General features: G+C 46.0%; 1 protein-coding gene across 1 annotated transcript in view; it reads right to left on the bottom strand.

Moving 5' to 3' along the window:
* Nucleotides 1–11,823, bottom strand: part of LOC141126682 (uncharacterized) — a 132,110-nt gene extending 120,287 nt beyond the window's left edge. Inside the window, exon 1 of the mRNA XM_073612647.1 lies at nt 11,621–11,823. The gene's annotated coding sequence lies outside the window, so the exon portion shown is untranslated. The remainder of the gene's footprint in view (nt 1–11,620) is intronic.
* Between the last annotated feature and the right edge of the window lie 211 nt (nt 11,824–12,034).

The following is a 12,034-nucleotide window of genomic DNA, read 5'->3' as shown; positions in this document are numbered from 1 at the left end:
GGGTCCTGGAAGGTGTAAAGATGACCTCTGCAAAGTATGTGGAGTTCCTGACTGACCACTTCCTTCCCTGGTACAGAAGGAAGAACTATGCTTTCCGTAATAAAATGCACCATCTCATGCTGCAAAGAATACCTCTGCATCAATGGCTGCTATGGGGATAAAAGAAGAAAGAGTCATGGTGTGGCCTCCATCCTCCCCTGACCTCAATCATATTAAGAACCTTTGGAGCATCCTCAAGCAAAAGATCTATGAGGATGGGAGGCAGTTTACATCCAAACAGCAGCTCTGGGAGGCTATTCTGACATTTTGCAAACAAATTCAAGCAGAAACTGTCCAAAAACTCACAAGTTCAATGGATGCAAGACTTGTGAAGCTGCTATCAAATAAGGGGTCCTATGTTAAAATGTAACGTGACCTGTTAAAATGTTTAAAAAGTTAAAATGTTGTTCAAAGTTTGATTGAAATAGCTTTTGATTTCAGTAAATATGTTGCAAACACAACAAATGACAATTTTCAGTTATTTACAACCTATAAAGTGTTTCGAAACTTACTGTGTGCAATAATTTGGAACAGTGCATTGTAAGTTTTTTTATTCAGAAAAAAAAACTGTTATCATTAGGAGGTTTGTTCAATAAAACTTGAACTTTTAATAGTTGATAACACATGAGAATTATGCTGACTGTTGTTTACATTATTAAGGTAAATGAGAAAAATATCATTGGCATAATAATTTGGAATAGGTTTTTTTTTATTCATTAAAGTAATTTTTTCCAAAAAAATTGCATTTGAAAGACCGCTGCGCAAATACAGTGTGAAATAAAATATTGCAACAACCACCATTTTATTCTCTAGGGTCTCTAAAAAAATGATTTTAACTTGAAACCAACAAATGTCAGAAAAAGGTTTAGTGTTAAAGTGTTTAAACTTTCCTCATGTACACACCGAAGTCTATTCCTTTGATATAAAGGACAAATCGTTACAATGTTTAAACTTAGTTCCACTGCTAAAGAATGTTGTGATACTTGGCAGACTGCCCGTTTTTTTTTTTTTTGTTTTGACGGCTGTGGCTTCAGCAGAGCAGAGAGAATTCTCAGCATAGAAAGATCGGGAAATACTTTGTCAAGATCACAACGGGGGAAAAAAATTGCGATAACGATTCATCGTGCAGCTCCAATATATACACACACACATATATACATTATATATATATATATATATATATATATATATATATATAAATAATATAATATAAAAGTGCATGCAGGGCATTGGACAAAGCACTAGGGACAAAACTGAGGAGAAATGATTTGATACAGTAATGTAATCTTACAGATTACAGTGTATTGTATGTGTTCTGTATTTTTCACTTTTTGAATTTGCCACCGGGCTCCGCCCCCATGCGATGTGATGCTCGCAGAGAATGGAGGCCGGAACAGTAATACATCGGGTGGAAGATTTGGCGGGGGATAGGCGGGAGAGGGGGCAGGGTCACCCGCGCACGTGACGGGTGGCCCGCCCTCAGCTATTTAAGAGCTGTCACGGCAGGTGTAGTGTCATTCGACGGGAACCACCCATGGAGGCGGATCGTGTCGGCGGGGTTTTTTTTCTCCATATCCTCCGCTCGAGAATGGATGAACATGGCTGGAATTTTGTTTTTCTCTTTTTTTTTTTTTTTTTTTTTTAATAAAGGACTTGTCCCAAGCTGTCTACTGTGTTTTTTACCATTCTTGACACTTTTTTTGTGAAATAGTAAGGGTACAATGTTACGCAATGGGTGACCCCGCCCCCCTCTGACGTCCAGGGGAATTGCCCCAGGGAAGTCCCTGACAAGTTCCCGTGCGTCAGAGGGGGGCGGGGACACCCGGTGGCCCTGCCCTCCGTTATTTAAGAAGTGTCAGAAGACGAGAAGCGTCACACAGCGAGAGCCTCCCATCATGGATGCGGAGCAGCCCGAGAACGAAGAAGGAAAGAAGACACCGCGGAGGAAGATGCCGGACGAGGACACCGGAGCAAGAAGCAGAGGATTGGAGGAAGAAGAAGATGGAGGAAGAAACCGAAGGGAGATAGAAGAAAGAAGATGGAAAGAAGAAGACTTTAAATAAAAGGGATTGTCAAAAACTCTCTTGTCATTTTTACCATTTTTGACACTTTTTTGTGAAATGGTAGGGGTACATTTGTACCCCATTACCATTTCACACGGGGGGGGCGGGATCTGGGGGTCCACTTGTTAAAGGGGGCTTCCAGATTCCAATAAGCTGCCCCGCCCGCAGACCCCCCACAACCACCGGCCAAGGGTTGTGGGGATGAGGGCCTTGTCCTCATCAACATGGGGACAAGATGCTTTGGGGGGCTACCCCAAAGCACCCTCCCAATGTTGAGGGCATGTGGCCTGGTATGGTTCAGGAGGGGGGGCGCTCTCTCGTCCCCCCCTCTTTTCCTGCGGCCTGCCAGGTTGTGTGCTCGGATAAGGGTCTGGTATGGATTTTTGGGGGGACCCCACGCCATTTTTTTTTTAAATTTTGGTTCGGGGTTCCCCTGTGGGGAAATCCCATGCCGTTTTTATCAATGAACTTTTATGTGTACTGTCAGACCGGCAATTCATTAATAGCCGCGAGTAGTTTCAAATGACTTTTATTCCTTTTGAAATGTCATTTTGCTGTCAGACTGTTCTAAACACGGGAAACATGCGCCCCTTTACAGGCATACTATAGAAACCCCCCAGGTACGAAATTTAAAGGAATATTATACTTTTATTGTTTCACTTTAAGCATTATTAAAATCACTACTCCCGAAAAAATGGCCGTTTTTAAAACTTTTTTTTGCATTGATCCATGTCCCCTGGGGCAGGACCTAGGTCCCCAAATACTTTTTATGACAATACCATGCATATAAGCCTTTAAAATTAGCACTTTTGATTTATCCCATAGACTTTTAAAGGGTGTTCCGCGGCTTTCGAATTTGTCGCAAACACCCCAAATTGTTCGCTGTTCGGCGAATTGGCGAACAGCCGATGTTCGAGTCGAACATGAGTTTGACTCGAACTCGAAGCTCATCCCTACTCAGCAGTGACACCTATGCCAAAATCAGGAGATAGGGTCTCCTCCAGCCCCTCCCACTTCACATTCCTCTCCAGTCAGCTGACCTCTAGTCTCTGCCCCCCAGCCATGCTGTGAACTGAATGGGCGGCTGCGAAGAGGCTGAGTGGGAAGCCGCAGGCTCCAGGGACAGCCCTGCTGGGCGGCCGTGAAAAGGCTGGGAGAGCGGTGTGGGCTTCAGGAACAGGCCAGGATTTGATGACCCCTGGCAAATCATCATTTGACCCCCAAGTTGAGAACCACTGCTCTAAATCATTTAAATTTGGTACATCCTTCCAATCAACTGAGTATTCTCTCTAATACCCATTTATGCCTTGTTGGAAATCATCCATCTCTAGCATACCTTTTAAATTGCTTTCAGTATCTGTACACCACAACCCTCTCCGTTTTGCCCGTTTCCTTAAAGTATCTAGTGAAGTAATACCATATCCTTCTAACATAGCCACCAAGGCTTTGCTGTGGTCACTATTCTCTGATGGCGACTTATAGTAGGAAGCCAACTTTAGCCATGTACTTCATATCCCATTCTGGATCACCTGAATACCATGGGAATGCATCCTTGTCTCCCAAACACAGCCTCCTTGTCTCCTCCATCCTCATTAGGAGTCACATAAACAATGGGACCTTCTCCTGCCATCACCTTATCTAACAGAGCTCCGTCCCTGTCATCACCTTCTCTATGATCTCCCCCCCTCCTCCGGTCAGCCTGTATCTCTTATCCGTTCTGCTTGATGGTGTCCTTCAGTGCCCCCTAGGCCACGGCGCCCCTCCTTAATCCCGGGAACGGTGCTGAGGCTCCCGGAGAGCGGATTGCGGATGATGGACACCTCCGAGCTCTGCGCTCTCAGGGCTGAAGGAACCAACACCATCAGCAGCAGGCGGCGGCCATCTTTTTTGTCATGCAACGGCAGTCAGCTGACACCTGTATGGGCGGAGCCTTCTGTACCCCGGGCACTTCTTGGCTAGGACCGAGGAGCAGTTCAAGTTATTTAGGGGAGGGGGAAATCAGACACCTTGGGCCCAGTCCGTCCCTGCCTGGGACAAAAACTGTTTTTAGGGATTCTACCCGGGACGGCCACAAGCCGGGACAAGGGTCCAAAATCCAGGAATGTCCCGGCAAAATTGTGACTGTTGGCAAGTATAGAAAAGGTCCGTGTAAAGAGCCCTTGAGACCCTCATTACAAACTCTTTAGGTGTTTAATTAGCTAGCGCTGTAGGAGTTACTCTACTATTGCTAATTATAATTAGTAATAACCAATGTTGATGTTCATTATGGCCCTTATATTTTCCTCAATCAGACAAACATTCCCGTTTGGCAGCCCTTGCTTCCCTTTAGACCTAACTAGTCTGATGTAAGTATATATTTTCTTTTATCCTCGATCCATTCAATGTTAATCAATCCAATTTTTACCCTTCACCTCACCCACTCACATCCACATCACCTTCTGGTTGAGTCTATGCACATTTCACTCCTCACTTCCTTCCTTCTCACATTCACCCACGGTTTCTTCTTTCCTTTTTATTCACTCTACCTTCCCTCCCTACTCTTCTTTTTTCTTCTCCCTCCTCACATTCCTCATCCTTTCCTATTTTGGTTTTCTTTTTCCCTCTTTTTGCCCCTCTCTTTCCCCCCCTTCCCTTTTATTCCTTTCTTTCCTTTCCCCTTTCTCTCCCCCCCCCCCCGTCCCTTACCGCTTTTCCATCTTTCCCGACATCATTCTATCTTCAATTTTTTTCTTCATGTCACAGACACTGGTTCCACGGCCCCCCATCTGGGCCCACCTAGGTTTATCTTTCATAATACAGCGCAGTGTCCGTCTTCCCACATCTCGTCTTTTTTTACAGCAGGTAACTATCTTTAGTTGGCATTTGAATATTCCAGCTAACATCTTTTTTTTCTCCCCAATTATGGCCTTTTAGCTAATGTGTTGATGGCTTCTATGTGTATATTTCATTCTATTCAGTGATATTATCTGGCTTGGTCACCCAACGCATATCCCCTGAGGAAGCCCCAATGGGCGAAACATGTCGGGGACCATAGTGCTGAGTGACCTGTTACTTTTCACGTTGATGTGAATCGCTGTTGGTTCTACATTATGCTTAGCCAGCATAAAATTTTTAAACTTTGTTTAATAAAATGTGATTTGTATTTTTTTATTTTGACGTCTGTTTAAAATTATTTTTTCTTGGCGCCCATAAAATCCCACTAAATTACCTCTGACCATACATATTATTCAGGGATGGTGGCGCCCTCCTTTTGACACTGTCACCTATCCACACCAACCAGCTACCCTGATGTTATGTTTTCTAAATACATTTTTAAACTAGCGATAACGCACTATCCAGCCTCTTTCTTGTTTCAAAACTGAGGACAACTTCTTTGGATTTTCCTGTGGGATCCTGCTGAGCCAGCTTCACTTAGAGCCTGGGAGTGGTTCAACTGCTTATGTGGACCAAACTTAAGTGTGCGGTCACACTGTTGGAGGTGAGCGCATTCACACGGAGGGGGGGGGGGGCGGGGGTCACGTGTGTGAAGTCACCTTCTAATGATATCAGGAATATCATCACTAGAGTCACTTTTTGGGCAGTAATAAGTATAATACCCCAATTTGCTCTTTTGTTTCTGTGGATTGATGAAAATTGGGAGAATAAAAATCTTTTTTTTTTGGACACTTGATATTAAGGAATAATACTACATTTCTTTCACTGTGAGCTTGCTTGTTACACCAAAAAAAAAACCAACATTTTTTTATGTTCATAGTTTTTTTTTAGCAATATTGGTTTTCATTGTTTATGGCACTATCTTTGCATTTGTAAGGTTCAGTATCACACAGCGCTGTATTTTTTTTGTTTGTTTACTGTATAAATGTCACTGGCAGGGAAGGGGTTAACACTAGGGGGGGGGCGATCAAGGGGTTAAATGTGTTCCCTGGGTGGTGTTTCTATTTTTGGGGGGATAGGACTCACTGGAGGAGGAGACAGATCGCTGTTCCTAATCACCTGGGAGGTGTTTCTAACTGTAGGGGGATGGGACTCACTGGAGGAGGAGACAGATCACTGTTCCCAATCATCTGGGGAGGTGTTTCTAACTGTGGGGGGGGATGGGACTCATTGGAGGAGGAGACAGATCGCTGTTCCTAATCACCTGGGAGGTGTTTCTAACTGTGTGGGGGGGATGGGACTCACTGGAGGAGGAGACAGATCGCTGTTCCCAATCACCTGGGAGGTGTTTCTAACTGTGGGGGGGACTCACTGGAGGAGGAGACAGATCGCTGTTCTTAATCACCTGGGTAGGTGTTTCTAACTGTGGGGGGGGGGTGGGACTCACTGGGGAAGGAGACAGATCGCTGTTCCTAATCACCTGGGGGGTGTTTCTAACTGTGGGGGGGGTGGGACTCACTGGAGGAGGAGACAGATCGCTGTTCCTAATCACCTGGGGAGGTGTTTCTAACTGTTGGGGGGGGATGGGACTCACTGGAGGAGGAGACAGATCGCTGTTCCTAATCACCTGGGAGGTGTTTCTAACTGTGGGGGGGATGGGACTCACTGGAGGAGGAGACAGATCGCTGTTCCTAATCACCTGGGGAGGTGTTTCTAACTGTGGGGGGATGGGACTCACGGGAGGAGGAGAGAGATCGCTGTTCCTAATCACCTGGGAGGTGTTTCTAACTGTGGGGGGATGTGACTCACTGGAGGAGGAGACAGATCGCTGTTCCTAATCACCTGGGAGGTGTTTCTAACTGTGGGGGGGGATGGGACTCACTGGAGGAGGAGACAGATCGCTGTTCCTAATCACCTGGGAGGTGTTTCTAACTGTGGGGGGGGTGGGACTCATTGGAGGAGGAGACAGATCGCTGTTCCTTATTTGTGGAGCAGACGATCCGTTTCTCCTCTCCTGACAGAACCGGGATTTGTGTTTTTTCGCACACAGATCCTCGTGCCTGGCTCTCGTGCCTGGCCAGCAGGGCATTGCGACCACCGGCCACGTGCATTGCGTCCCCCCCTTCACGCAGCGGGCGCGAGCGCCTGCTAAGGCTCTTTAGAGGAGCCGACGTACCTGTACAGGGCAGGGCTGCCAACCTGCCGCAGTACAGTATATGTAGGGCAGCCGGTCGGGAAGTGGTTAATCTTCTCAGCGGGAGTTGCGTCATCCTTCTTATCACACTTAGATAAAATAGAACCCATTATGCAAAAATTATCAGCCTTCTAGCAACTTTACAGTCTCACATAGAAAAAGGTGCAAAGGTTAAAGTAAGATTTTTTAACACAGAAGGCAGCATGTGTTTCTTATCTCCATGAGCTTATAACTATATACTTCTTTGTAAGTAATTCAGTGGGAAGACACTTCAGTTCCCTATTGGAATTGACACATAAATTGATGTTATTACGGATGTTTTGAGGGTGCCAATACTTGTGCAGACAAGATATTTGGGGGGAACACCCTAAAAGATGCATTAAAGATGGTGCAGCCATAAGACCATACAGTAGAAGAAAATATTACAGCGCACACATACAAAAAAGACATTTACCTCCAGCAAGGCTAGTTTAAAAACACCTAAACAATCACCTGGGGAGGTGTTTCTAACTGTGGGGGGGGGGGGGGTGAGACTCACTGGAGGAGGAGACAGATCGCTGTTCCTAATCACCTGGGAGGTGTTTCTAACTGTGGGGGGGATGGGACTCACTGGAGGAGGAGAGAGATCGCTGTTCCTAATCACCTGGGAGGTGTTTCTAACTGTGGGGGGGACTCACTGGAGGAGGAGACAGATCACTGTTCCTAATCACCTGGGAGGTGTTTCTAACTGTTGGGGGGGGATGGGACTCACTGGAGGAGGAGACAGATTGCTGTTCCTAATCACCTGGGAGGTGTTTCTAACTGTGGGGGGGATGGGACTCACTGGAGGAGGAGACAGATCGCTGTTCCTAATCACCTGGGAGGTGTTTCTAACTGTGGGGGGGACTCACTGGAGGAGGAGACAGATCACTGTTCCTAATCACCTGGGAGGTGTTTCTAACTGTTGGGGGGGGATGGGACTCACTGGAGGAGGAGACAGATTGCTGTTCCTAATCACCTGGGAGGTGTTTCTAACTGTGGGGGGGATGGGACTCACTGGAGGAGGAGACAGATCGCTGTTCCTAATCACCTGGGAGGTGTTTCTAACTGTGGGGGGGGAATGGGACTCACTGGAGGAGGAGACAGATCGCTGTTCCTAATCACCTGGGAGGTGTTTCTAACTGTGGGGGGATGGGACTCACGGGAGGAGGAGAGAGATCGCTGTTCCTAATCACCTGGGAGGTGTTTCTAACTGTGGGGGGATGTGACTCACTGGAGGAGGAGACAGATCGCTGTTCCTAATCACCTGGGAGGTGTTTCTAACTGTGGGGGGATGTGACTCACTGGAGGAGGAGACAGATCGCTGTTCCTAATCACCTGGGAGGTGTTTCTAACTGTGGGGGGGGATGGGACTCACTAGAGGAGGAGACAGATCGCTGTTCCTAATCACCTGGGAGGTGTTTCTAACTGTGGGGGGGGATGGGACTCACTGGAGGAGGAGACAGATCGCTGTTCCTAATCACCTGGGAGGTGTTTCTAACTGTGGGGGGGTGGGACTCATTGGAGGAGGAGACAGATCGCTGTTCCTAATCACCTGGGAGGTGTTTCTAACTGTGGGGGGGTGGGACTCATTGGAGGAGGAGACAGATCGCTGTTTCTAATCACCTGGGAGGTGTTTCTAACTGTGGGGGGGGTGGGACTCACTGGAGGAGGAGACAGATCGCTGTTCCTTATCTTTAGGAGCAGACGATCCGTTTCTCCTCTCCTGACAGAACCGGGATTTGTGTTTTTTCGCACACAGATCCTCGCGCCTGGCTCTCGTGCCTGGCCAGCAGGGCATCGCGACCACCGGCCACGTGCATTGCGTCCCCCCCCTCCTGTCACGCAGCGGGCGCGAGCGCCTGCTAAGGCTCTTTAGAGGAGCCGACGTACCTGTACAGGGCAGGGCTGCCAACCTGCCGCAGTACAGTATATGTAGGGGAGCCGGTCGGGAAGTGGTTAATCTTCTCAGCGGGAGTTGCGTCATCCTTCTTATCACACTTAGATAAAATAGAACCCATTATGCAAAAATAATCAGCCTTCTAGCAACTTTACAGTCTCAAATAGAAAAAGGTGCAAAGGTTAAAGTAAGATTTTTTATCACAGAAGGCAGCATGTGTTTCTTATCTCCATGAGCTTATAACTATATACTTCTTTGTAAGTAATTCAGTGGGAAGACACTTCAGTTCCCTATTGGAATTGACACATAAATTGATGTTATTACGGATGTTTTGAGGGTGCCAATACTTGTGCAGCACACAATGCAACAGGTAGACTTTCCTTCTCAGAGAAAGTTTATCACTGAATCGCCCTTTGCCGCACAAAAGCACCTTATCTTATTTCAAGCAGACAAGTGTATACATGTGGATACTACCTTCATGTGTTTCAAATTTATTTATTTATTTTTTTTTAACCATTTTAGCCCCCGGAGGATTTGGCTGGCCAAATGACCGGGCCACTTTTTTGTGATTCGGCGCTGCGTCGTTTAACTGACAATTGCGCAGTCGTGCGACGAAGCGCCCAAACAAAATTGACGTCCTTTTTTCCTCCACAAATAGAGCTTTCTTTTAGTGGTATTCGATCACCTCTGCGGTTTTTATTTTTTGCGCTATAAACAAAAGCAGAGCGACAATTTTGAAATAAAAAGCTATATTTTTTACTTTTTGCTATAATAAATATCCCCCAAAAAATATATAAAAGAAAACAAATGTTTTCCTCAGTTTAGGCCGATACGTATTCTTCTACATGTTTTTGGTATAAAAAAAAAAAAAAAATCGCAATAAGTGTATATCAGGGATATGCAATTAGCGGACCTCCACTTGTTACAAAACTACGAGTCTCATCATGCCTCCGCTTCTGGGTGTCATGCTTGTGGCTGTCAGAGTCTTGCTATGCCTCATGGGACTTGTAGTTCTGCAACAGCTGGAGGTCTGCTAATTGCATATCCCTGGTGTATATTGATTGGTTTGCGCAAAAGTTATAGCGTCTACAAAATAAGGGATAGTTTTATGGCATTTTTACGCTTTTTTTTTTTTTTAACTAGTAATGGCGACGATCTGCGATTTTTACCATGACTGCGATATTGCGGTGGACACATCGGACACTTTTGACGCTATTTGTCATTTATACAGCGATCAGTGCTATAAAAATGCACTGATTACTGTGTAAATGACACTGGCAGGGAAGGAGGTTAACCACTAGGGGGGCGAGGAAGGGGTTAAAGTGGAGTTCCATCCAAAAAAAAAAAAATTTAATTTATGTGCTTAAAAAAAATACAAAAAATAAAAAATGGAGAACATTTTCTTTTTTTACTCACCTCTAAATGGCTGTTGCTAGGGGGTCCCTCGTAGTCTGCCTCCTTCAGTGCCTGGGCTCTTGACGTCACTTCCCTCGGCGCAGGAAGGGAGATCGGCTCTGCCCCCCTCCCTCTTGTCAATCATCTGGGGCACGTGACAGGTCCCAGATGATTGCGCAGCCAATCACGGCACGCGGCGCCGCTCGCGCATGCGCAGTTACAATGCCGGCGTCGCCGCGCGGAGGGGGAGACGAGCGGGGGCTTCGATCCCCCGCATCGCTGGACCCTGGGACAGGTAAGTGTCCGATTATTAAAAGTCAGCAGCTGCAGTATTTCTAGCTGCTGACTTTTAATTTTTTTTTTTTTTTTTAGTGGGAAATCCTCTTTAAGTGTGTCCTAGGGAGTGATTCTAACTGGGGGGGGGGGCTGGGCTACATGTGACACGACACTGATCCCGATGACAGGGAGCAGAAGATCAGTGTCCTGTGACAAGGCAGAATAGGGAGATTTCTCACTGCCTGTGATTAGCGCAGCTCAGTGCCGACTTCCTGGCGGGCTCCGCGCATGGGTTGTGCGAACACGCCGGAGCCCATCCTTAGTGGCCACCTGTGAAGCTCTGGTGACCTCCATGCCCAAGAGGGTTAAGGCAGTGCTGGAAAATAATGGTGGCCTCACAAAATATTGACACTTTGGGGCCCAATTTGGACATTTTCACTTGAGACCTTGTAACACTAACGAGTCACATGACACCGGGGAGGGAAAATGGCTAATTGGGCCCAATTTGGACATTTTCACTTAGGGGTGTACTCACTTTTGTAGCCAGCGGTTTAGACATTAATGGCTGTGTGTTGAGTTATTTTGAGGGGACAGCAAATTTACACTGTTATACAAGCTGTACACTCACTACTTTACATTGTAGACAAGTGTCATTTCTTCAGTGTTGTCACATGAAAAGATAGAAGAAAAGATTTACAGAAATGTGAGGGGTGTACTCACTTTTGTAAGATACTGTGTGTGTATATATATATACACACAGAACATTAATCACGAGGAGGAACAGCCGGTCACAGATCATAGATACACCTAAAATAGGGACAGGAGCCCTGAACTATGAAGAGGACATCCACCATGACTTACCTGTGTGGTTGGAGGTAGAAGAACTCCTATGGTAGCCATGTGTTCAGGATGGAGACTGAGAAGAACGTGTTCACCATATGGAAGGCAGCTCTACAATGTCAGAAAACAGCAAAACAGGAGAGCAGGTGGCACTTCGGACACGCTCAGACCGGTATTTCCTGGATTTGTCCCATAAGGAGGGTGTTCCGGAGTTCTGTCAAAATAGCCAACTCGTCAGAAACTGCAACTACTTAAATTCCGGTTTCTTTAAACCCATTTACGACTAAGCCTATTTTTGACATTTGGTGTTTACAAGTTAAAATCCGTATTTTTTGCTAGAAAATTACTTAGAGCACCCAAACATTATATATATATATATATATATATATATATATTTTAGCAGAGAATCTAGAGAATAAAATGGCGATTGTTGCA

The sequence above is a fragment of the Aquarana catesbeiana genome, linkage group LG02 (genome assembly GCF_042186555.1).
Source record: "Aquarana catesbeiana isolate 2022-GZ linkage group LG02, ASM4218655v1, whole genome shotgun sequence".
NCBI classification, from domain to species: domain Eukaryota; kingdom Metazoa; phylum Chordata; class Amphibia; order Anura; family Ranidae; genus Aquarana; species Aquarana catesbeiana.
Note: the sequence above shows the minus strand (reverse complement) of the source record. Positions and strands in the feature narration are given on the sequence as shown.